Genomic DNA, 27,440 nt, shown 5'->3' with positions numbered 1-27,440 from the left:
TGAACATTAAAAAAAAAATCACACAATCTGACAATTAATGTCATTTAATTGCCATTAATGCTAATTAATTTTATGAACTCAGTCTTCAAAAGGATCAGTACTACCTAACATCTCTTCTATAAGTTTCTCATCACTTTTTATTCCATTCTGAAAAATCAGCTTTTTCAAAATTTATCTATAATCTGTTTAAACCTCTGTATTTTCTGTCTCTATGCTTCTGAGCTGACAACTTTGGCTCTGACTTTCTAAAGGAGAGAGAAATTATTAGACTGAAATTAATTCAACCTACAAACTTGTTGCATTTGATCAGTTCTTCCTTGTTCTCTATCTCTCCATTAAAGTGGAACTGCAAATCTCGTTTTAAAGCTATTTATCCATAATTCATACCCTTTTCCTCCCATTGTTGTTTACTTATCTGATATATTCAACTTTTTATGCCAGAAACTTGATTCTCATCTTTGACTCTTCAATCTTTCTCGTTTCCAGCATAAGACAATCATCACTAAGTCCTGTCAAAACTACTTCCTAAATACTTTTAAAATTCACCTCTTTTTCTTCATTCTACTGCCACCAGGTTGCTGCAATAGCCTTTTCATAACCAATAATTTGGCCTTACCTCGATCCAGACTTAGCTCAATTCAACCTGTTCTTCATATCTTTATCTTGGCCATAGTGATTTTTCCAAAATGCCAGTATGATCCTGTGAGTTTCCTACTTAAAATCGTTCATGCTGCCTTTGAAGTTTGAAGTCTGTAAGGCAGTTTGCAAGTCTTTCACTTCCTTGTAAACTTACCTTTCCTGCTTTATTTTCCGTAATACCTCTCACTTTACCTCGAAAACCAATCTGCAAGTAAACGAAATTACGTGAATTTCCACCAATTTGACATACCTGGTCTTACTTCCCAGTCATTGCACTTGTTGTCTTTATCTTTCTTTGATCCTGTTCTCTATTTTAGGTTTCAACAGAAACATTACGTCCTCTGTGAACTTTTAACTTGACTCTCCCTTTAAGACTAAGTTAGATATCCCTCTGGTGTATTGCAAGTATTTGCTTACTTGGGCTCTCCTCCTCTAGATTGTGAGATCCTGAAGGGCTGGAGTTTTCTTTTCACTGGGCTATCCTCAGTGAATTTGTCACAAAGAAGAGGCTCAATAAATATTTGTTGACAGAAGGAATTCCAGCAGCACAGTGACACATGCTGTGGTATTTCTTTTTGCAGGTTATATAGAGAGAGAAGGTTTGGAACAGCCGGTAGCTAGGCAGTCAACATGCACAAATAGAGAAAATGTGGAAAGTCTATTCACTGTAGCATAGAAGATAATTTTTAGAAATGTAATTCTTACAAATTTGAGCTCTTCTTTATTTGAATATCATCTTGTTTTTGGAATTTCAAAGGCTTCTGATATTCCATTATGTTCATCCTTACATATCTATCTTTGTTGTGAATGAGATTATCATTTATAGATTTTGTTTGAGGGGGCTGGGGAGTAACAAAGACAGTCTATTGTTTTCTCAACCACTTTATGCCAGAAAAATCTGCAAATATCAGCTAAGATATAACAGTTTGTTTTCTTGCCAGGTGGTTAGGTTTCATTCAACAGTGGCATTTTATTAGAAATATACTATCACAGATAATTTTCAGAAGGGCATTTGAAATGGATTACTATATGGAAAGAGAATTTTTAAATACCCAGCTCTGTACTTAAAACTCCTGGATAAAATGGCAAGAGTATAGTTGGTCTAATGGGACCACTTAAAATTCTGTGTTGCAAAGTGCTCCTAAAGACAACTTTTAGTTCTCTCATAATTCTGGGTTGCACCCACTCAGTCTGCTAGTTTTAATCATGTTGCAGGGAGGCTATTTGACAATTGAGTAGTAATGAGGTTTAGTGTACATTTTATTTAACCTTCTACCAGGTAGGCCAATTAAAATGTTACATCTGAAAAAGCACATATTCCAATTTCTGCCTAGGGATGTAATACATTAACTTACATTTGGACATACTTTTGCTTTATACCCTTCATTTAATGACATCTACCAATTTATTCTATTGTGCTGTTTGCTTACCTCCTCAAGGTCCAGTGATAGATAATAAACTCCAAGCCATGGATTTAATCCCACAAAAGACAAGTTGGTATTCACTACACAGAACATGAAAGACATACCTCATACCTGCCCCATGCTCATGCTTTGGCTAGCCATTTTTCAAGTGCGACCAAAAAAGAAAAAGTGAGATTGGATAGATTTTTTCAAAGGCACCCTTTTCTTTCCATAGAGAAGACATCAAACAGCCTGATCAAGAGGTAAATACTACTGTTACTACAACCCTTTGTTAGTAATTATGGTTTTCCTATAATTCCAGAGTAAGGTAAAGAAAAATGAAACAGTCTGGCTCACAGAATCTCAGGAAACTCTAGTGTCTTCATAATGTCACCAGCACTTTAAAAACAAACAACAAATGAAGCCCAATTCTAAGGCACAATGTTTTTCCATAACATATTTCAGTGACTTATTTAAGCAGAAAAATATATAAAATTAAACAATTATAAGTAAAAGCTTAGACAGAACAATCATGTGACAGGGTAGGGACACAAATAAATGGATGGAGGAAGCTGAACATGTAACTTCACTGTATCATGCATTGCTACTAGAATTCCACAGTGCCATGTAAAAATTCATGTCAGTTTGAGAACTATCAATCACATGGTCTAATTATTGGGAAAAATTTGGATCTGCCCTTCAATTTTGGGCAGTCAACTCAGGCTGCCATAACAAAATACCACATACTTTGTGGCTTAAAGTATAGAAATTTGTTTTCTTTCTGTTCTGAAGTCTGGAAAGTCCAACATCAAGGTTCTAGGCAGGGTTTGATCTCTGGTGAAGGCTTTCTTCTTAGCTTGCAAACAGCCACTTTTGTCCCCATGTGGCCTTTTCTCTGAGTGTGCATCTTTCTCTTCCTCTTTCTATAAGGACATCAGTCCTATTGGATTAGAGTCCCATCCTATGTCCTTCTAATGACACCATCTTCCTAATTACTTTCTAATGATACTATCTCCAAATATAGTTAAATTGATGGTTAGGGCTTCAAGATATGAATTTTAGGGGGACACAATTCAGTCCATAGCTGGCACTAAGAAAGATGAATAAAGATTAATAGAATTTAAGAACTAATGTTCAGCCCATGTGTAGCGGCATGACTATGAATGAAGAAGGTACCTATTCATTTTCTTATTGAGAAGTTGAAATTAGAATCCCAAATTCAACTAAACATTTTTTAAAGCAACATGTTACTGCTGAAATGAAAGAAAATAAATTACATATGAAGAGGAAAATGCACCATCCAGACCCTCCTTCAAGAAAGGACTTGTTGCTGAGCCTCTGGGTGTACCATCTGAAGACAGACTTTGGGGGTCAGCTCCTGCAAGAACTGCTTTAGCTGTAGAGAGCCCCTCTCCCAAGGCTACATTCTTCTTAGGACAGTGGTATCCAAAGACAGATTGAGGCAAGAGTATTACAAGATTGTTATTTCAACACAGTATGTGATAGCTCTCAGGAGCCATTTTAACTGGAGTTCCTATTGTGGTTGGCTGAACCCATCATTGGGCCTACAACCCTACCACTTCACCCTCCATTCTGAGGTTGTTAATCCCATGGTACACTTTAATAAACATCCTGCACACTATCCCTCATCTCAACCTGTAATAGGTTAGCATCCAATTTCATATTATTTAAAAACATTATAAAAGATAGCAAAAGAATGATATTGCCTTTAAGTATACTGACAACTAATCCTACATCCAGATTCATTTGACCCATCACTGTTTCCAAGAATTTTTATTTTCTTAGGGTACAAATATGTGTGTATAATTTTTATAAAAATTGTTTACCTGTTTTTTGACTAAATCATAGTTTTTATCCATGTCAACACATAGTTTTATAATACACAGACAGTTTCAACATTCTTTTTACCCCATTTTTTTACCCTAATTGAGGTAAAATTGACAAATAAATATTGGATATATTCAAGGTGTACAAAATGATGTTTTGATATGCATATACATGGTGTAATGATTACCACACCAGCTAATTTACATATCCATCACCTCACATAGTTACCTGTGTGTGTGATCTATTCTATTAGCACATTTTGAGCATAAAATATATCACTATTAACTATAGTCATCATGCTGTAAACTAGGTATCCAGAATTTATTCATCTTAGAACTGCAAGTTTGTACTTTCACTAAAATCTCCTGTTCCCCTCCTCACTCCATCCAGCTACCCCTGGTAACTACTCTTCTACTTTCTGTTTCTATAAGTTTGACTTTTTTAGATTCCACATACAAGTGAGATCATACAGCACCTGTCTTCCTGTATCTAGCTCATTTCACTTAGCATAGTATTCTCCAGGCTCATCCATGTTGTCACAAATGAATTTACTTTGTTTTTAAGGCTGAATACTGTTCGTGTGTGTGTGTGTGAGTGTGTGTGTGTGTGTGTGTGTGTGTGCATATACATATATTTGCATACACATGCCTACATATATACACACCACATTTTCCTTATTCATTTGCTTATAAATATTCAGGCTATTTCCATATCTTGGCTATTGGTGAACAATGCAGCAGTGAACATGTGAGTGCAGCTATTTTCTAAATGTTTTTTTTATTTCAATAGCTTTTGGGGAGCCAGTGGTTTTTGGTTACATGAATAAGTTATTTAGTGGTGATTTCTGAGATTTTGGTGTACTCGTCACCTGATCAGTAAACACTGTGCCCAATATGTAGTCTTAATATTCACCATCCACTTTCCACTTTTCCCCCCAAGCTCCCCAAAGTCTGTTCTATCACTCTCATGCCTTTGCATCCTTGTATATTAGCTTCCACTTATAAGTGAGAACATACAATATTTGATTTTCCATTCGTAAGTTACTTCACTTAGAATAATGGCCTCCCGTTCCATGTCAGTTGCTGCAAAGGCCATTATTTAGTTCAATTTTTTGGCTAAGTAGTATTCCATGGTGCATATATACCACATTTTCTTTAACCACTCGTTGGTTGATGGGCACTTAGGTTGGTTCCAGATTTTCGCAATTGTGAATTATGCTGCTATAAACATGCGTGTGTCTGAGTTTTTTTTCACATAATGGCTTCTTTTCCTTTGGGTAGCTATTTTGTTGAGATAGTGATTTTATTTCCTTTGGTAGATATTTTGTTGAGATAGTCATTTTATTTCCTTTGGATATATACCCAGAAGTGAGATTGTTGGATCATATGGTATTTCTATTTTTAATTTTTTTGAAGAACCTTTCTACTGAAATAATGTACTGACTTTAGTTGCATGTCTCTTTAGTCTTTCGTATATTTTAATTTATTCCTCTGCCCTTTTAGGAGGGTGGAGGATGCTTTCATGACATTACAATTTTTAAAGACCAGTTTTTCTCTAGAATGTTTTTCTTCAATTTAGCTTTTCTTCAATTTAGATTTGGCTGATTGTCTCTTCATAACTAGTTAATATTACATATATGATGTTACAGCATTCAAAGTATACCGTATCAAGAGCCATGGATTATGTCAGTTTGCCCCATTGATAATGTTAGTGTTCACTAGATATTTCCATTTTAGAGGCCCCTTTTCAAGGAGGAAATGTTGACAAAGACTTATATAGGTTAAAACTTCTCCTTTCCCATTGAAATTCTTTCTTTATTTTTGCACATCAGCTTATTTCCCAAAACCATACTAACCCACATCCCATGACAAATGACAGGAACAGTATCAAAACATCTTAGGAAAGCAAACTTGAAAATGTGACATTCATTCTCAACTTGGAAATGTTTGTCTTTAAAACATTTCCAACTAGTAATCTTATCTTCTTATTGTGTCCTTTTGTCATTTTATGCAATACAGTGTCTTTCCAAAATTACTTGGAGAATTTAGCTCAAGAATCTGAACTCTCATGACCTCTTTTCACCTAAGATAATGCTTCTATCTCTGTGTGTCCTCTTTAATATTTAGTAAAACTAAAGCAGATCAGATGAACATCAATATTACATAAGTTCTGTATAACAGATGAGGAAAAGTGAAGGTAAACCCAAAAAGATAAGAAGCAAATATAATGCAGATTAGCACCAGATGGGCCCTCCAAAGTTAGAAAAATGAAGGATGTTAGAGAGTACATTGATAAGGGAAATGAAAAAGAGAGAGAAGCACAAATGAAAGCAAACCAACTCCAAGTTTCTGCGAACAGCTCATCCCAAATCCAGTAGCATATTTCTCATTTAATATTTGAATCAGGCAATTTAGTTTGAAATTCTGGCTCTATTTTTTCATCACTGTTTAATCCCTGGTAAGTTACCTAATTAGTCTCCCTAAGCCCCATTTCCTCATCCAGTAAATGAGACTAATAACACCTATGTGGCGTAATCATTGTAAGGATTAGTAATATTGGGTACTCAATTCCTAACTTTCCATAGGTAACAAATGGTATCATTATAACTCTTACTATGAACCTTTTTATAGTGCTTTGCAGTATATAGACAATATTCCTATCAGACATTATTTGATTCAATTACTGCAAAAAACATTTACGAATAAGAAATGGAGGGTCAGTAAGATTAGCAAAATTAGTAACTTTACAAGTTGCCTGTTGACAAAATATTTGGTTCTGGGAACCAAAACCGAAGTCTATTGACTTTTAACTAGTAATAATTTCACTATACCATGGTAGATTAAGAGTGCAGCTATAGTGCCAGCTTCCTGCTAGAAAAAGAATAATTATTCTTAAGTCTCTAAAGTAGATGAAGAACTGAGGTTGCATAGTTTATGTAATGCTAATATTAATTAAAGGGAAAATGTATACTCCAAAGAAAAGAAATCACTAAATGGAATTGCAAGAAACAATATTTCTTAGAAACAAAATGACTATCTCAACATTTCCTCATAGAAGACATCATTCTCAAATATATGTCTGAAGTCTACACCATTGATCTTTTGTCTTTTTTAAGAGCTACAACAAAATAGATTTTATAAACCTGATTATTAGATATTCTAGCACTATTTGGCATGACTTTTTTGTTATAGAATTAATTGTTCTTTCTAGTTGGCTTGGTGGACACTTCTTTATACTCAGAATATTAATTAATTATGTAAATGATCAATTATACAACTATTTTAATATATAGACTATCTGCTGGTCTGTGCCTATAAGAAATGACTTGTGTCTATGTGATGTTTAATCTATTGAAATATGTGAATAAATGCATATATAAATAAATCACATAAATAGTAATTGAGTTCTACTTTATGCCTTATACTGTGATTGGCAGCAGATTAACAACAACAACAACATAGTAGTTGCCCTCAAAGAGATTACAGTTTGTTGGAAGAAAAACATCAATAGATACAATATATTATGTAATGTATACCAATGAAGTTTAATAAAGTCTAGTTTGTGACATAGGTCACAAACATAACAAAAACACATATTGTAGGACTCCAGAGACTGCATTAGGGTCCTGTTTCTTTTTCTGAAAGTAGCTGAGGGGAGACAGTGAGGATTAGGCACCTTCAGAACCGCTCTCTAGCTCTGTGGATCAACTACCATGCTGAGTAATGGACCTCTGGGTACTCCCCTGACTGTGGTCTTGTTCCGTGGAGTTGGTTTCCTGTATAGTCAGCAGAAATGATTTCTAATCCAATTCAAGTCCCCTTTGTTCTTAGTCAAGGGGCTTTTGAAAGAGTTGTCTCAAAGTATGTGCCATGGCCTTATAGGGTAAACTGATATATAAATAGTATTTTTAAACCAAGTTTTTGCTCCTCATTAGGTGGCTTTTCTACAATATAAAGATGGAAATGGGATGAAGGTGTTCATTGCAAATTAGGGTAATGTTAAGAGGCCATAAAAATGTGTTCTGATATTTGGACAAAGGCAGTCCCTTTTATGTAACTTTTGGTCTCTGATCATTGCTTTTTTAAGCCATCATAATCACAGGATTCCTATATCACAGTTATTTATGGTTTATAAAGTATTTTCATGCATTACTTTTTATAATATGTCAGTGTGAAATAAAATGAATATTCTGTTCTCCTTTGACAAATGGAGAAACTGAGACATCACAAATTTATTTAGTTTAATATCACATAGTGGATAAAGGCTGAACTGCATGTAAAACCCTATTATTCAGATTCTAAAATCCTTGCTCTTTTGACTCCAACACACCAGTTTTATGCTGTGCCATCCCAGGTATTATGGTGCCTTGTTCTCTGCTCTCCTTTTCTTCTTCTACTCTCCTCTCCTTTTCTCTATTTCTTTTCTTCCTGTCTCTTTTTTTTTCTCACTATATTCTCCATTTCCCATTCTTTGTCTTTCCTTTCCTTTCAAGCCTACGAGGGGCAGGAGTCTGGCAACCAAGGCAACAAAGAACCCCTTCCATGAAAAGAGAGTAAGGAAAAGAAACATGGGCTTTTACATATTAACAGTTCTTGCAAACAATACCCAATTTCCAGTGTTATTTTCTGTCTGCCTCTGCCCATTTTTGCGTGAGTCCAAAACAAGGCCAACTAGGAACATCCATGTATAAAGCATAACAAAAATAATGTGTCACATATGTGACACAGATGATACAAGAGTGACTTTATTGCTGGTGCATTTATAACTACAGTCTAAGAAGTATAAATGGGAAGTGGGAGATGGAACAGAAAAGTCATCTTAAGCACGTATTTCCATTCCTCTTTTCTAAACGGAGGTAATACACCTTCTATTTCCATTGCCTTTTTGTTTCTGCCTCTTTAAAACATATGTTGAGATTTGTATTTAAAACTATTTTTGGAAATAACTGGAGCATGCACTTACTTGAGTAACATGCAGAACATCCAGTTCCCAACTCTCCAGAGTTCTAGAATGGCCCCTTTTGGAGTTTATAACTTATCTACCCATCTGTGCATTTGGTCCCCAGAGACGAGCGCAAAGCCAACAAAGATGAAAGTCTTTGGGAGTCTGTGCTTTTGAATATTAAACCACTGGATCCAGAGTCAGAAAAATTCTCCATTCCAGATTTATGATCTGCCTTTAGTATTTTGTGACCTAGGTCAAAAAAAAAAAAGCCACTTAATTTCTCTACAATTTCCTTACCTGCAAAATGAAGAGACTGGGCTAGAACAAAATCCTATGATTTTAAGATATTGTAGGAATAGCTTCTATTTCCAATGCTCCAAAACGTTTAAAAAATGCAGTAAGCCACTTGGGTAGATGGAATCACTTTCCAGTTTATTTTTCATTGATGTTTACAATAACATTATAATAGAACAGATGTTTTTGAGGATTAATGAGTGATAGATATAAATTGCCATAATAATATTGCTTTACTGTTTTCATCTTGGTTCATTAACTGTCATTAAAGATACCATGTGACTTGTATTTTGCATGTGCTGTGATGTAATCATCTAGTAGCTGTATTCCTTCCCCACGAAAGAATCCCCAAGCCTACCATTTGAATCATTGGAGGTGTGAAATTCATTTCCAGATCATCTCTTTAGGAGATCACAAGGTCATTGGTTCTCATCAAGAATATGGATGAGGAAAACAAGATACTAGAATAGAGCAAGAAAGAGAGAAGCCAATTCCCACCGCTCCCTGAAGTTTAAATCGTTCCCCTGTGGTTTCAACCTCAGTTCTGTTCTGCTTTTAATTTAAAACCATTCTCTACCAGGCAACTGATTTTTGCTAGTCTCTTGGGTGATTTTCTAAGACAGATTTCACTGTATTCTACCCTTCTGTGTGCACTTAGCTCCCATTAGCAGTAATGGGTGTTATGCATGTATAACTCCCATTAACAATAATGGAAATTATGCATGTGCATCCAGAGGAAAGGTTGCTCCCCAATGTTGGAATTTTTTCAGAAGTAAAAATACTCCTTATGCAGCATTTGGCTTTTGTTTTAGGTTCTTTATTGTGGTGACGATTTGTGCTGCAGAGAATGAACATGATGTAAAAGACTGCCAGCTTCCCGGTGTGCAATCTGTACAGTATTTTAAAAAATCTTGGCTTATAATTTTTTGCGTGACTAAAACAACAGTCAGGCAAAACTTGTTAAAGAGGTAAAATAGATCCAGATCAGTTAATAAAGGATCATGAATGGGGGCTAAATAAATCCCTTATAGTTAGGAATTCTGGTAGGTAATGTCACCTGTTTCAAGATAACAAAGAATAGATTTGCACAGATGGAAAAAATAATTCTTTAAAAATAATGGAGTGATATTTATATAGACCATAATAACATTCCTCCAGATGAATGCATCTTAACCCGAAGAGATAATTTCTCTCATGATCCGTTGATAAAAAATGATAGGCCAAAGGTGGAATTATAAGGGGCTGTGAATCATTGGCATATTAATTTTAGAACAAATCATGCCAAAATGAATCTTTAATATGAAGTCAAGAATATGATTCATCTTCAATGTTATGAGTGATAGAATACATTTAGTACTTGAAATGTTTTTGAATTGTCAAAGTGAGGGTCTAAGTATTTATCTCTTCTGAGAGTGCCTTTTGTAGGATAAACTAGTCTGTGTCTAGTCTTGGACACCCCCTGAATAAAATCAGATTCTGTGTAAAGGTTGGGTTTTGAGAGTAAGAGTGAGGCACATAAAAAGCCCTGGAGTGTTTAAGAGTGCAAGCTTTGGGGAGCGATCCACCTGCATTTAAATGCTGACCCTGTCACCTGGAAATTTATTTTACTTATCTGAGCCCATGTTACCACATTTGTAAAATGAGGATAATAATTCTCATCTTGTAGCTGTGAGGATTAAATAAGATCTATAATTGCATTAGCAGAATTATTAACAATTATTAATCTATTTAGGGAAATAAAATTGATAGTAATAGAAGTCAAAACATTTCTCTGGCCATATCATGTGGACCAGCATCAAATTATCTCAAATCTGTTGTGTAATTTAAATACAATCTATCTTTTATTATTTAACAATAAACATGCCTGTCATAACCTGTACTTCTAGTTTTAGGGGAAGAATAAACATAACAATATTCTCAGGAAAAGAATCCCAAATACACAGGTTGATATCTACTTTATTTGTCATACTAACCAAACTTAAATCATTATAAAGTTTAGATTTTTACGAAAACATACAGCTACATGAGGGAGATACATTTTTCTGAAAATTATGAGAACTCATATTTTCTTTTTCTTGTTTCCTTAGCATTGTTATATTAAATGTGCAAGAAATTTATAAGTAATGAACTTTTTTGCAAAGCTTATACATACATTCTTACCATTTCTGTCTTGATAATGCAACATCATGTAAACATATAGTTCTTACCCATTAATTTTATGAGCTAGTCACTTAGCATATTCCTTTGGAAGGAGAAAGAGACTATCTGTGTGACCATGGACATACCTAATTAATCTCCATACACCTTAATTCTTCATCTGCAAAATGAAAAGAGTAATGTTAACTTCATCAGGTTGTTTTCAGAGTAAATATATTAACATATAACATATGGGGTGCTAACAAGTTGATTCTCTGAGGAAGGTCTTGAGAAAGGAGGGAGCAGCCTTAAGAAGGAACCACAGTTGTAGTCTGTGGGAAGCCAGCACTGCAAAGACGTACTTTGCTCCTGGAGAAATATTGGGGTGGGAAACCTAAGTGATCATGAGAATAAGGAAGGTTCTGTCAGGTGATAAATAATATGTATTTTGCTGATTGCTCAGATTTTCCCAGGGACAGAGATATGGATTGGCTTTATGTCCCCATCCAAATCTCATCTCCAATTGTAATTCCCACATGCCAAGGGAGGGACCTGGTGGGAGGTGATTGGATCACAGAGGTGTCTTCCCCCATGCTGTTTTCATGATAGTGAGGCAGTGCTCATGAGATCTGATGGTTTAAAAGTGTGTGGCAGTTCTCCACTCCTCTCTATCCTGCCACTGTGAAGAGTCAATTAAACCTTCTTTCTTTTTAAATTATCCAGTTCAGGTAGTATCTTTATAGTAATGTGAGAACAGACTAATACAGACAGCATAGCCAGCTGTAATTAGTCCATGCCTTGGTTCTTTTCAGAGAGATTTGCCCTAATGCTAAAAGGTGAAGCTCGTTTCCAAAAGATCTTCTCTTCTTTGTCCTAGGATAGATGTTGAATTACAATTTTATCATGGCCAATGACTACATTAAACAATTACCCCTTTAATCCCTGATTTTTGGAAAGATTCATTTTTTAAAACAGAAAAATTACATTTATTAAGTAATGATTAGGTTCCTCATTTTTGTGGCAAGTTTATCTGTCAATCAGGATTTAGAATTATGTCTAGATAGAGTTTCCACAGGGTTGATATAATTTGTGTTAATTTTTAAAAAATGAATTATCTAGTTTTCTTTTACTAAATGATTAATTTAGATTTTATTATTTATTTATTTTTGAAACACTGAACATAGCTTGTGGACCCTTGGGCTGGTTACTATTGCTTATTTATCATTGCGTGTAAAATCTGTGCATGCTGATTTGCTCATGTTGGGATAGAGCCATTGATTACTAGTGAACACTACCCCAAACACTCTCTTTACTTTCTTTTTCTTTTATAGACCTTATTACCACCTGCACCTATATGTTTTGCTTTTGTTTGTTGTCTGTCATGTTTTGTTGTTGTCTCCATGAGGGCAGTGATTTTGTCTATTCTTACTGCTGTATCTCTGTGACTTAGATCATTGCCTGGCATACAGTAGGTCCTCAATACCTGCTTGTTGAATGAAGTAGTCAATCATTGCTTCTTTTCAATAGTTAACATTCTCCTGTATAGATGCAATGCAGAAAATAGGAGGTTTCTGTGTGGTTCTATCTGCAAGACAGGCAGCATGGTACTGCGTACCAACTCCATCTCCTGGCCAAAAGATATAGGTGTCAGCCCAATCTTTTCCACGAGCTATTTAGGAATGTCAGTTAATCTCTCTGAGCCTTGGATTTTGGATCTGTGTGAGGGGGATAATAGTACTACCCTCACAGGGTTGGAGTAAAGATGAAGCATGATAATATGTATCTTACTGTTTCATGGACTGCAAATCTTAGCTGTTACTAGCATATGGCATCACTGGAAAAATGAGACATTTGAGACATCTTCTAAATAGTTGTGTTCTGCCTCTAAAAGCTATATGAGCTTGGGGCAAATCTCTGAACTTTTCTAGGTCTCAATTTCTTCACCTGGAAAGAGAGTTGTTATTAATGATCCCAAATGTACATCCAGCTGTGAAAATCCATGTCACTAAATACTATATTTTTCTTTTCACATTCCTTCCTGAGGTTAGGGATTATATAGGTGTTCCTACAATTTCTATGAAAATGTCATAAAAGAGATTTAATGTCAGCTGTTTGCCTCATTTTCTTATCACCATTAGGCACTGTCCTACTTAGCGTGACAAATTCACTGCCCAATAGTGCTCCTGTTTTCAGTATCTTTTACTACAGCCGCCCAGAGTAGCTACAAGGAGCACCTTTTCCCACATAATTACTACTGTTGACATGAGACAGCACATTTGACAGAGGCAGCTTGCTGTGTTGGCAGGAAGGGTGCCGAGTTATACTGGAGTCCGGCCTTTCATATTCACATTATTCTGCCTTTGGACGAAGGTGCCCTCCACCCCGCACTAAATGAAAAAGAGAACTGCTTTGCCACAGAGACTCTCTGAGGAGATTATGACAGGCATGGGCTGGATTCATGAGTGAGCCATGCTTACCAGGTTACATCTTACATTGCAGGCTGATGAAACACACTGTTCATGTTAACCATCTGTGCTCTCTACACGACGTGGAGCCCATGCCTTCCCCTAGGAATCAGGAACTGAGGGCCAGGGAACTTCTGCTTTGCATTGAGGGGCTTGATAACATGCAGTGGGATGCTGTTCTTAGGAAAAGGAACTTCCTTTAGAGCAACATTTTTTCCCCCACATAGCAGATGTGAAATTCCTCTGTACCTGTTTGAAATCCTAGTTAAGGTTGTTAAACAGCAATTTACATGAAGTTATTGGGAACTAGGAATGAACGTCGGTAGAAAGCTACTAAGTCAGTGTCTGGGTGGGCAGTTACACATTGGATTTTGGTGTGATAGGCAGAGTGACAGAGACTGCAAAGATCAACTGGTCTTCAAGTACCTTATATTTCAATTTAATAAAATGTTTTAGGGCTTGCCATAATCTCATTCTAATTTGCAGGTCTATTCTTACTCACTTTTCTCCAGTACATGTACTTAATTCCAATCAGGCAAATCTTACAATCTTGAATAAGTCACGTTCAAGTTCACTGGTGTTACTTTGCTCAAGTTATGCCTTTGGTCTAGAGAAATTCATCTAATTCTATGACTTCTTTTAAGGTACAGATCAAATCCTGCCTGTGTCATTTGACCACAAAAAGCTACATAAATGTTTCCTTTCTCTGAACTGTTACTATATTTTATGGTCACTTGTCAGATTTAACTCCTTCATAAATTATGTAGCCCTTGATGTCAGAGCAAAGGTATATACTTTTTCCAATTCCTCATGATACCATGTGAATGTTGGAAGTCTAGTCAATTCACACAATTTACTGGTTTTTTGGTTGCAGAGTTCTAAATGATTTTTAACAATGTTTTCTCCGTTATTAAAATGACAGTAGTTTGATCTGCAATACTGTGTCTTTTATTTATTTTGAATTCTTTTTCGAAAGAGCCACGCACAGAATTTGTCACAGGCTCTAGCATATACGCGTGCTCAAGAAACGTTAGCTTTGTCAACACCACCTTCACTGGCTTTTTTCCTGTGGCAGGTTATTATGTCAACATAGAACATGTTTATGCTTACTTCTTCCAAAACATATGTGCCACCACATCCTTCTCCAAGGCCTTCAGAGGGAAGGGCAACTACAATTCATTTTCTTTGAGTCACTGTCTGCTTTCTCTCCCCCTTCCAACATGATAATTCATTCTGCTAGTCAGTGTTATTTCCTTCTAAACTTATTTTTCCCTTTAACCAATGTGCCAACCTCTTTCCCCTGGAAATCTTCCATAATGAATAGACTGTTTATACGTAACTATAATATTACAAATGCCTTAAGAAAACTATTATGAGTGACAATACAGTTGGACATATTTTGTGTGTATTTCTTTCCAAAATGGTGACAAGATCTTTTGGTTATTGAGTTTCATATATTTTATAGAATGCATTCAAAGTCATTTGCTTAGATTTTCCTAATGCTTCCTAATCATTCTTAATTAATTTTAGATGTAAATAGAATTCAACATTTTTTCTGTTTTAGCACAAAAGTACAGCATGCAATAGCTATTTGAAAAGCACCCAAAATGAAGAACTATAGCATCATCAACTGAAAGATTAATTTTGTTTCTTATTAACTTGTTTTCATTTTTGAAACTAGCTTGAATTTCTTCTAAAAGTTGATATTTGTGGGAAAAGGACACACGCTGTCTTAAAAAGCGTCATGTTGCGTAATTAGATCTATTTGGGTTTCTGGCTGTGCATTCCCTAACCAGGTGACTTGAGACAATTTATTGAACTTCCCTGGGCATCACTTTTCTTGTATGTAGAATGGGTATAGAATAGTTGCACCTACCTTTAAGATGTTTGTGCTTATTAAATTAAATAGTGTTTGCAGGAGACAATACAATGCTTGCCATATAGTAAACACTTGTTGCAACTCTGGAGTGATTGTGTCGGCCAAGGGAAAACTTTCCTTATTTGACAGTATACCAGTAATTTCTCAGGCACCTAACTTAGCTTGACATTATCTGTGACCTTGAAATCATTGGAGCCATGCCAACTATAGCCCTTAGGGAGTTGCAGAGCTGAGGCTCCATTAATTGAATTGTTTTGCCAGTGCCTTAAAGGGCTCCTTGTGACCACGGGAGAGAAATGTGGGGAGGTTTAGCCATAAACAAAATTATAAAGGGGAAAATTAATTCATGGTGTCGATTACCTTAGCATTTACTTTTTCTATCTTGTAGTTTACAACTGTCATGTGCCTGGGAATGTGTGACAGCAGCCGCAATGGGATCTGGCATTAATTCAGTTCACAGACATATGTTTCAAGCATAACATGATAACAGGTGGCCATGGTGAAAAATAAGAGGGGGCAGTTCAAGCAAAGAGTCAGAGAGCTCCAACATGGAGTACTTTTTACTCACGTATTTATTAATTCATGGATTCATTTTTATTCATCAAATATTTTTATGGAACTTCTATGTTCCAGCCACCAGTCTAGGTGCCTGGGACATATAAATAAACATGCAGAATTTCCTGCTGGAGAAGCTTAAAGTCTAGAAGAAAGAACAAAACAGAGTAAATATACAATCAAGTAGAACAGATACTCAATGAAATAGAGTAAATATACAATGAATAGAACGGATATACAATAAAATGATAGTAGAAGTATAGAAAGATAGAAGAGTATAGAGAACCTACCTGATATATGAGTGATGGAAGGTCTCCTTAAAGGAGTGTTATTTAAGCTGAATAGACAATAGCAAGAGGGAAGTGTATCTTGTTTCATGGAGAGGAAAATATATATGAAAAAGTACAGGGGCTTGCATGAGCACGTCGAGAATGAGGGCCCTCAAGGCAAGCTAACATTTTGTCACCCTTTAAAAAGGATATTTAGAAAACTATTCAATATTTATTTCTTGGGGCCAGGGAGAAATTGATTTTTCAATTAAGAAAAATCATATGCAAAACACATTCACCTAGTAACTCACTTCAGCTGGGTCAAAGCAGAGTCGATTTTGTGGAATTATTTAGCAAAACATTCCCCATTTTCTTCTCTTTCTTCAGTTTATGTATGTTTTGAACCAGAGAACTTCTTGGGAGGTGTACTAAAAATGTAAAATTTAGATAATAAAATAAATGACTTATCCCTGATAAATAGCACTATGCCACATATTATTTGAGTTTAGAAATTTAGCTTGCTGCCAGATTTCTGCTGTTACTCTAAATGTATTTTGCAGAAATACTTAAGAAATCAATATGTGTAGAAGTTGGGAGAATATTTTTATTTACATTTGATAATGCTGACTCCTGTTCCAGGAGCAACATCAGTGTACATTTTGCATTAAATGACTTGGGCCGGGTGTGCACTCATTTAATCCCAGCATTTTGGGAGGCTGAGGCAGGTAGATCACAAGGTCAGGAGTTCGACAGCAGCCTGGCCAACATGGTGAACCCTGTCTCTACTAAAATTACAAAAATTAGCTAGGCGTGGTGGCAGGTGCCTGTAATCCCAGCTACTCAGAGGCTGAGGGGGGAGAACTGTTTGAACCCAGGAGACAGAAGTTACAGTGAGCTGAGATTGTGCCATTGCACTCCAGCCCAGGTGACAGGGTGAGACTTGCTCTCAAAAAAACAAAACAAAAACAAACAAACAAAAAATGAGGGGTTGGAGAGCCAAGTTATTTCTAATGTGCTCCAAAAAGGTGAGCACCCCAGCTTGTACAGTATCTAATCAGGTCCTTAGATAAATGACTAGAGCATAAACAACAAGGGAAGAGTATGTGAGACAGGAACGAAAAGGGGTCAGGCACAGTGACTCATACCTGTAGTCTCAGCTACTCTGGGAGGCTGATGTGAGAGGATCACTAGAGCCCAGTAGTTTCAAGCTGCAGTGAGCCATGATCACGCCACTGCACTATAGCCCGGGAGACAGAATATGACCCTGCCTAAAAACAAAAGTAAATGGAGTTTAGTTATGAAGGAACTTGTATGATATATGAGGAGTTTGCCATTTGTCTATTAAAAAATGTGAGACCATGAAAGAGTTTTAAGTGAGGAAATGACAAGGCAAAATTTTTGGTCTAGAAAGCTCTTTCTTGCCTCAGTGTGGACCAAAGCCTCGGAGAAAGACTTCAAAAGGGAAGATGCATTAATAGAATGTTGAATTGATTGAGGTGAGAAATGATAATAGCTTGAATTAGGGTGGACGTCAGTAAGGATGGCAAAAAGTAGAGTTTAGGAAGTGTTGAAGACGCATTATCAGGTGAAGCTGTTGTCAGGTAAGGAAGCTCCATCCCCTAGAGTGGAGTTCAAGGGCAGGACTACCCCATTCCACAGTCACAAGGCATGAATGGTAACAGCGAGATGAAGCTTAAATCTCCAAGATGTGAGGAATTATAGACCTCCAGGTTATGAAAATGCAGATCCTGGTGATGGAACTGACATGCCAGATAGGGACCTTTTTAAGTAAAACGGTATGAGAACAGGAGGGGGTGGTGATAATGAATGCTACAGTTCAGTGAGGATGTGGATCTGTGAGGGACCTGTCTGAGGGCTTTCATGACGCACTCTTGTATCAACAGCTAGTTGGAAAGAATTTAAGAGACTAGGATGCTAATAGCTGATAATGGCATAATGTTTTACATATTTAGTTTTTGCCTTCCTCTGCACAGCAGCCAGAATTATTAAATAGAAATCTGATCATGTATTCCTCTGCTTAAGACATTTGGGGGTTGGGGGTTGGGGGTTGAATCAAGACCAAAACCTTTGTTATGGTTTATGCAGCCCTGCGTATTCTAACTCCTGGGTCACCTTTTGACCTCACCTTAAGTCATTCTCCTCTATCTCTAGGCTTCAGCCATCCGGGTCTTCTTCATTGTTTTAGTTTGTTTTGTTTAAAAAATTTTAAATAATATTCTGCTTATTGTAAGACCTCCAGACATGCTGTTTTCTCTGCTTTAAAACTCTCTTTTCTTCCTTCCCATGTACTTTTAGATTTTAGACTAAATGCTGCTTCCTCAAGAAAGTTCCCCTGTTCTATATTTTTATGCCCACCTTCACTTCTTTTTTATGACACTTATAATTGTAATTGATTAATCATTTCAGAAATAAGTACTGACATATCTCTCTTGATGAATAAACTATAAGCTCCAAGACAGGGAGAACCATGTATGCTAATTTGTTGTGGTATATCTTGTGCCTAGCACAGTGCCTGACATACATACATATATATGAGTAGTTGAATCCATGGGTGATTTTTATGTACCCTGTAGCTATGCCTTAATCCAAAGCATTAGTTTTCTAGTGGTAGCAACGAAGTCACCTCATAACAGAGAAACAAGTGTCTTTGAATGAAGATGATTCTTTCTAGTATCCCTTAACTTACATTACTTAGGCAGTTACGTACTTTATTTAAGCAGAATATTATCTTTGTTGGGCAAAAAGCAAGTAGATAGAAAGGACAGAAATATACCTAAGCTAGTATGTTGAGGGAAGAAATTGGAGGGTAGGAGAGCTAGACCACCTAGTTTGAAGGGATGAGATCCATAAATACAGATCTTCCTAAGCAGAAGGAAGATATTTGAAAGATAGTTTTTTAAAATATTAATTGAATTTATGAGTTGCTAATTTTTCTTTTTGAATTTTCCACCTCCTCTGTCCTTCATTCGAGCACATAGCAATTTCCCTACTTCCTTACCACATGAAAGGTTTTTGGCAGGGGTTTTCTGGCTTCTGTTTGCCCACTGAGGATAATAGAATTTGAAGGGAGAGGAAATTGGTATCCCTGTGTGAAACCAAGAAAGACAGAAGGTTTCAAAAGAGAAAAAGAGCTCTATCCAGGTTGGGGGTAAGGGACAGGTCTGCCTGTCCTTGAACAGAAGGGATTTTTACTTCTTCCCTGGAAGCACTCAAAAGTTAGCTGCCAAGCTTGGGTTCTCAGCCTTGTTCAAGATCCTCTTGAAGCACAAAGCATGGCATGGAAATGGCACACCAGTGAATCTGATGATATCACATGGCTGCAGCAAAATTCAGCTCTTACCAATATGGACAGATACCTCTAGTGATCAGTGTTCTAATGCTTAGACATGGAGTAAAACCCGTAACCTCAGCACAGACCTGAAGGTTGGAGAAAGCCTAGAAATAACTGAGGTTGAATTTCTCACTAACTTGATGAGACTAGCTACTCAGAATTGAAATTGCAATTTCGATTCTGATTTAATTTACAGACAATAACGAAATGTTATTTTGCTTAAGATTCATTGTTCATGGGAGTTCACTTTTGATTTGGCTCTCTTTTTGTCTGTTTTTGGTGTATAGAAATGCTTGTGATTTCTGCAGATTGATTTTGTGTCCTGAGACTTTGCTGAAGTTGCTTATCAGTTTCAGGAGATTTTGGGCTGAGACTATGGGGTCTTCTAAATATACAATCATGTCATCTGCAAATAGAGACAATTTGACTTCCTCCTTTCCTATTTGAATAGGCTTTATTTCTTTCTCTTGCCTGATTGCCCTGGCTAGAACTTCCAATACTATATTGAATAGGAGTGGTGAGAGAGGGCATCCTTGTCTTGTGCAAGATTTCAAAGGGAATGCTTCCAGTTTTTGCCCATTCAGTATGATATTGGCTGTGGGTTTGTCATAAATAGCTTTAATTATTTTGTGATACGTACCATCGTTACCTAGTTTATTGAGGGTTTTTAGCATAAAGGGCTGTTGAATTTTGTTGAAGGCCTTTTCTGCATCTATTGAGATAATTGTGGTTTTTGTCTTTGGTTCTATTTATATGATAGGTTACATTTATAGACTTGCATATGTTGAACCAGCCTCACATCCCTGGGTTGAAGCCTACTTGATCATGATGAATAAGGTTTTTGATTTGCTGTCGCATCCTGTTTGCCAGTATTTTATTGAAGATTTTTGCGTTGATGTTCATCATGGATATTGGCCTGAAGTTTTCTTTTTTAGTTACATCTCTGCCCGGTTTTGATATTAGGATGATATTGGTCTCATAAAATGAGTTGGGGAGGATTCCCTCTTTTTGTATTTTTGGAATAGTTTCAGAAGGAATGGTACCAGCTCCTCTTTGTAAGTCTGGTAGAATTCAGCTGTAAACCCATCTGGACCTGGGCTTTTTTAAATTGGTAGGCTATTACTTGCTGCCTCAACTTCAGCCCTTGTTATTGGTCTGTCCCATTCACAATTGCTACAAAGAGAATAAAATACCTAGGAATACAACTAAACAAAGGATGTAAAGGACCTCTTCAAAGAGCACTATAAACCATCACTCAATGAAATAAGACAGGACACACTCAGATGGAAAAACATCCCATGCTCATGGTTGGGAAGAATCAACATCATGAAAATGGTCATACTGCCCAAAGTAATTTATAGATTCAGCGCTATCCCTGTCAAGCTAACAATGACCTTCTTCACAGAACTGGAAAAAAACACTTCAAACTTTGTATGGAACCAAAAGAGAGCCCATATAGTCAAAACAATCCTAAGCAAAAAGAACAAAGCTGGAGGCATCACGCTGCCGACTTTATACTACAAGGCCACCGTAATCAAAACAGCATGGTACTGGTACCAAAACAGAGACATAGACAAATGGAACAGAACAGAGGCCTCAGAGGCAACACCACACATCTACAATCATCTGATCTTTGGCAAACCTGAGAAAAACAAGCAATGGGGAAAGGATTCCCTATTTAATAAATGGTGTTGGGAAAACTGGCTAGCCATGTGCAGAAAGCAGAAACTGGACTCCTTCCTGACACCTTACACTCAAATTAACTCCAGGTGGATTAAAGATCTAAACATAAGACCTAATGCTATAAAAACCCTACAAGAAAACCTAGGCAAAACCATTCAGGACATAGGCATAGGCAAGGACTTCATTGCTAAAACACCAAAAGCAATGAACAAAAACTATATTAAGCAAGTGAACAATAACAAAAAAGTTATATTAGTCTTCTCTTTCTAAGAGTATAGTTTATTTTTACTTAACAATTTTTAAAATTTTAAGTTTGTGAAATATTTCCAGGAACTTAGCACTGAACGGTCTGCACTGAATCAACTGATCTTATCAGTAAAAAGGCATCTCTCAACAGTACCTTAATGATAAGAGTAATAAAACCAAATTCATGGCCAAGTACAGTAGTGTGTGCTTATAGCTCCAGGTACTTGTGAGGCAGGAGGATCACTTGAGACTAAAATTTCAAGTGCAACCTGGACAACACATTGAGGCACCCCAAGTCCAGTTCATTCTAATAGTCAAAACATGCTGAACATGTCTATGGGTGCTACCCTTTTTATCTGGAATAAAAGAATATTACTCTGAGCACAAGTCTTCCAACAGAGAATGGATCTATTATCAGCTAAGAGTGGCTATCTCAGTGAAACACAAAGTTATTACCTTAAGGCAGTCAAATCTATGTTCCCTGCTGTAGGAATGTGCAAAGGCTATATGTCTACTGTTACAAGCAAGCTCACGACAGGCTGGCAATATCAACTTATCTTTGCTTGGTGGAGAATTGATGGCAAACAAAGTGAAATCTGGAAATAAGTATGTTCATCACTTATTCATTTGGCTTGATATTGAAATAAGCCTTTTCTGTGTAATCATTTTTACTTGTGATTCTCTTACTCTATATTTTTAAATTCTGTTTTTTCAATGAATATTTATCAAAGCCTCATTAAATAAGCTAGACATTTAGTTAGGTGCTGTAGGAGACAGAAATAAATGAGATACAGATTAAATACTCAAAACATTTTTAACATCTGGAAAAATAACCCATGTACAAAAATGACTGTAATACAAGACAAGTAGTAAGTTTGTAAAAGACAGGAGAGAATGATCCTTCTTGGTTTCCTTTTCCTTTCCTTTACTCTCATCCTATCTTCCTTTCCTTCCTCTTCTTTTCTCTTCTCTTCCATTTCATTTTCTTTTCATCAACACTGGTAAAGACAATATATAAAACTGCCCTGAAAAATGCCAGGTTGACAGTTTCAGACTCAGCTACCAACCCTGGGTGTGTACACTGACAGTAGAATTTAGGGAGTGGCAAAGAGAGCGGGTTCTGTCAATTTATATGGCATAATGTTTCCCAAGGCAAACAGATGTGATTTGTTGTGTGTGTGTGGATTTTTTTTTTTTTGCAAGTAAAAAGCCACACAGAAAGGATGAGATGAGGCAAAAACGAAGAAAGCAGGACCGTTAGTATGTTGCAGCCAGCTCACATTCATAAGAGATGCTTGTTGATTGGGAATTTTGGAGCCAGTTGTAAAACTGTTGGTAGTTTGCAGTTAGCATAATGAGAGTATTTACATCAAGGAAATAGTTAACTACAATAAATTATGATTGTGTTAAAAGCAGAAAGCCGTTTTACCAGTTCAACAATGAATATATCAACACCAAGAGTTTGTCACCTTCTGATTTTTTTTGATAAACAGAAAGGCCTTCTACGAGTTCACCAATGGAAATAAAATCAAGAGTTTTTCATCTTCTTAGTGGACAAATAAATGGATATTCTGTGTGTGAGCTTCAGGAGTATCTAAGAGAGGCAATAACGTGGTTAAGAATATACCACAGACTACAAACTGTCAGTGCATCTCAGAGGAACAGGAAGCTTGTGCGGGTGAAAATACTGGAGGAGGAAGTATGCTGATGATGCCCAGAAAGTCCACCTTCCACTTCTTTGGTCATCAGAAGTAAGACAAAGGACAATTAAAGGAGTGGTTAATAGTTGTTTAGAGAAAGAGAAGTTTCACTTCATATGTCAGTCATTGATAATATTTAACATAGTGCTTGCTGTTAAGTAAGTTTCTTCCTGTGGGTCTGTGAGAAGACATAGTACATGAAAGAGGCAGTGCTTTCACCCTGATTATCATTATACAGTATGAACTTTTATTATATAACAAGTAATACTTGTATTTTGTTATTCACTTATTTGTTACTATATGCTTATACATATGCAGACACAGTAATATACATCTAAGTGGTACAAACAGGTACAAAAACAAAAATAAATGTCTTTTGCTTTCTAATTTTAATAAGATGTTTCAGTCTCATCATGGGTTCCACTGCCTTTAACATGCAATCAGCCACATTTCCCAAGGGGCCCTAGTCCCTTTTGTTAAAAAATAGTAACAAAGACCAAATGTAGGGGCTAGAAGTAGAGATTTTAGTATTTTACATGAGAATTGGTGGTGCAGCATGCAAATGAAGCCACATGAATTACAGAGCAGAATATTACTTTTCTTTTTAAATAAAAGGTAACAATTCGATATTGCTCTTTTTGATTTAGCCAAGTTTTTATTTTAGCACTGAGAGTTTTTAATCGAATTTCTCCTTCCTCTGGTAGATTTGATGTTATTTATTGTCATACCAAATAGCATTTTGTGTCCTGTATTTAGAAGTATTTTCTTACTCTATTTTTGTCCCTTGTTTCAGGTACCTAGAAGTGTCTACCCACACAACTCCCCAAAGTATTTTAGAGGAAAAACTATCTGAAAAGTAAAATACATTCTATCTTTTCCCAAGGAATTATAAAGAGTATACAGGCAAAAGACACCTAATATTTTAAATTGAATGATACACATTTGAAGAAAGAAGGACAGATCTTTGAGATTTTTGCCTAAAACTGTTTTTTAACTTTGAATTTCCATGGACATTTGTCAACATTTATCTTTTATTTCTAATAATATTGGCATTAAATTATAGTGAATATATATAAATACTTATTAGCTCAATATTACTTTATTAGTCCAATTTTTCAATTAGAGAGTCAGATAATACTCTAAATAAAGGTCAAAAATCATCAGAATATTTTGTAACCCCCAAATTTAGGTAGAAACATTTCTATAGATCATATTGTTCCATTCTACAAGACTCAACTCACAGTAAGTTATAGCACATTGGAATCTAATATATTTCATATTAAATATTATATTTAATCTACATTTAAATACACTAAAATCTTAATTATAGAATTTTTTGTCTATACATAATTCTTTTCACATTCACATAAGCCAAAATCAGAAAATTCATCAAGTTTTACCAATGGAAAGTTTCACCTCAACCATCCCTATGCAAACACATATATTTGCCTAGATTAAGGCATCATATACCTACCTTTCCAAAGTTAATTTGTATTATCTGCTTGATCCCCCTAAAATAAAACCCTAATTATTTTATTCTTATGATTTGGTTAAATTGAGCTTCAAAAGATCCATTCATTTAGAATATGCATTTGCCAAAATCTCGACAGGCTGACCAGGCAAGATTTGTTGAAATCTTGACGGGCTGATTTTGACTATCATAAAAAATTTGTTCTTAAAAATCTGTGTTGAATTTTAAGCATCTCTCTACCAAAGGGATAATAACTTAAATGCTTCAGATTATCTGTTAGAGACCTTATAAAACTATGATCTCTTATTTATGTGTCCAATCCATCTAGGGAACATGATTTTCTTTCAGGGTCTTGTGAGGCCCTATACCCAATTTATTCAAATATCACTGCTACAAAAGACTGCTGGTCTTACCTTCAGTCTCTTGGGGCAAGGCCTGGCTGCAGACTGAGGACAGCCTGCTTTATTCCGTTGTACCAGTTCTCTGCCTGTTCCCCCTGCTTGTTCCTTTCCCACATTCCTGATGCTGGAGTTCCTAATGTTTTACTAACTTTAATCTGGTTTTTTAACTCCTTTCTATGCTCTCCCTCTGCTCAACATTATCCATTTAACAACTCCTCCTATTCAGTCTAAGTAGAAAAATGTTTATGCAGAAAGTATCTGAAAAGTTGATATCTATAAGTTCATTTCCAGAATGATACATGGTTCCTAATGATATGGAATCTTAATGTTGTCCACATAATTCATCCATAGAGGATAAATAATTTATTCTCCCAGGCATAATTTTGTTTAGAGGAGATGACTCTTTGGATTGGGCCCAACTGAGATTAGGAAAAGACTGGCAATGCACTTGTTTTCTCTACATCTACTAATCTTGGAGAAATAAGTTTCCTTTATCTTTTTATTCATATTTACGGGTGATTTAGATCTCAGATTCAGGCTGCCATTTCTTAATAAGAAAGGAATGGGATGTTTATTCCTTCAATAGAAAGTGAAAGAATGTTTATGGCAGAGATTGGGCAAACTATAACCAATGGGCCACATTAGACCTGCAGCCTGTTTTTGTATGGCCTGTGATCTAAGCATTTTCTTAAAATATATTTTAAAGAGTTGTAAACACACACACACACACACACACACACACACACACACACACACACACACACATACATACAACAGGGGCTGTATTTGGCTTGTAAAGTGCAAAATATTTAATATCTGGCCCTTTACGGAAAAGGTTTGCTGACCCCTGTCTTAAAATAACTATCTTAAATGATAATTTAAAACATTTTCTCTATGACAAGTACATAGGATTTTGTATATGTTAGCTCATTGAAATCTTTTAAGAATCTTTAGTGTATTAAGAACTGAAGTATTCTTCTCATTTTGGAGATGATAAAACTGAGATGTGAGAGGTTAATATTACATACTTTCTAAATTCCAGAGAGAAGATTTACACTAAGACAGTTGGGAACTAGGGCTTCTGCTCACAACTACTATATTATACTGCATCTGAATGTGACCTGACATTTGTTTGAGTCTCTCCCACCCCTGATACTAATCTGCAAGTAGCCAAAATAGAATAATGATGAGATTGGCAGGACATTGCTCATACATAAAGCAAAGAGTATACAAGTTTCTTTCTTTTTCTTTTTAAGTTGGGAACTGTTTATATTTAATTTGTCTTCTTGGCAATGGTGCAGAATACTAGATATTGGATTCTGGTAAATCTTTGCAATCTATAATATAGTATAATTTGAAGTAGAATAAATGTTTCTAGTATACAAGTTTGTTTAAGCATGTAAGGGAACCATGACTGTGCACAAGCTGGCTATATCGTGTAGCAAACAGAGCAGTGCTACCAGTTAGATGATTAAGACCCTCTTGGTCTCAAATTCTCATGAAGTTGCATGGCTTCAGTAACACTACTTGAGCAGAGTGATGACTCTTCAGGGTAGTATCCTTGATAGTCTCATAGAGGAATCATACCTCGCGGGTCCCTTATGACTTCTCTCTCTAGAGATTTGTGCTATGTGCCTGACTGCTTAACATTTGACTTTACTGTACTTGGTAACACTCTCAAAGTATTTATCAGTACAATGAAAAGATTGAGGAGACTACATGTAAATTCGAGGCCTGCCACCCTATTGGCAGATTTGGGCTTCAGGCCTTACTGAAGGCATATTCCTGGAAAAGCCAGATTGCTGCTCTTTTCTAACTATTGGTCTCTGTACCTATCAATTTTATCAGAGGTTTTGGTCTGTCACAAGAAGAGTTCCTGTCTCTGTTGTAATTTTCTCCTGCACATATCCTGAATTCTGGATTCTTCCAATATGATTCCTTTATTAATTTGATTGTATTTGCCTTTGGTTTTACAGCTGTCTGTTAAACTCTTTAGCTTGCCATTGTACTCTAGGTGTATAACACTATAGTTTTATAGTGTTATTTCAAGGACACTTTTGGAAGGAAAAGAGAGATAAACATATGTACCAGCTCTAACATTCTGAAGTAGAAGCTATCAAGATTTATGTGACAAGAAAATGCAATTGGGTGTATA

The 27,440-nt window shown here is 36.1% G+C and overlaps 1 long non-coding RNA gene across 1 annotated transcript; it reads left to right on the top strand.

Annotated features, from left to right (window-relative positions):
- Positions 1-7,822: 7,822 nt before the first annotated feature.
- Positions 7,823-23,803, top strand: LOC119471777. The gene is made up of 2 exons (XR_005200859.1): positions 7,823-7,882; positions 23,207-23,803. It is a non-coding gene; the product is annotated as an uncharacterized LOC119471777 (long non-coding RNA).
- The last annotated feature ends 3,637 nt before the right edge of the window (positions 23,804-27,440 follow it).

The sequence above is a fragment of the Cebus imitator genome, unplaced genomic scaffold, assembly GCF_001604975.1.
Source record: "Cebus imitator isolate Cc_AM_T3 unplaced genomic scaffold, Cebus_imitator-1.0 Scaffold3, whole genome shotgun sequence".
Taxonomy (NCBI): Eukaryota; Metazoa; Chordata; class Mammalia; order Primates; family Cebidae; genus Cebus; species Cebus imitator.
This window is presented reverse-complemented; position numbering and strand designations above follow the sequence as displayed.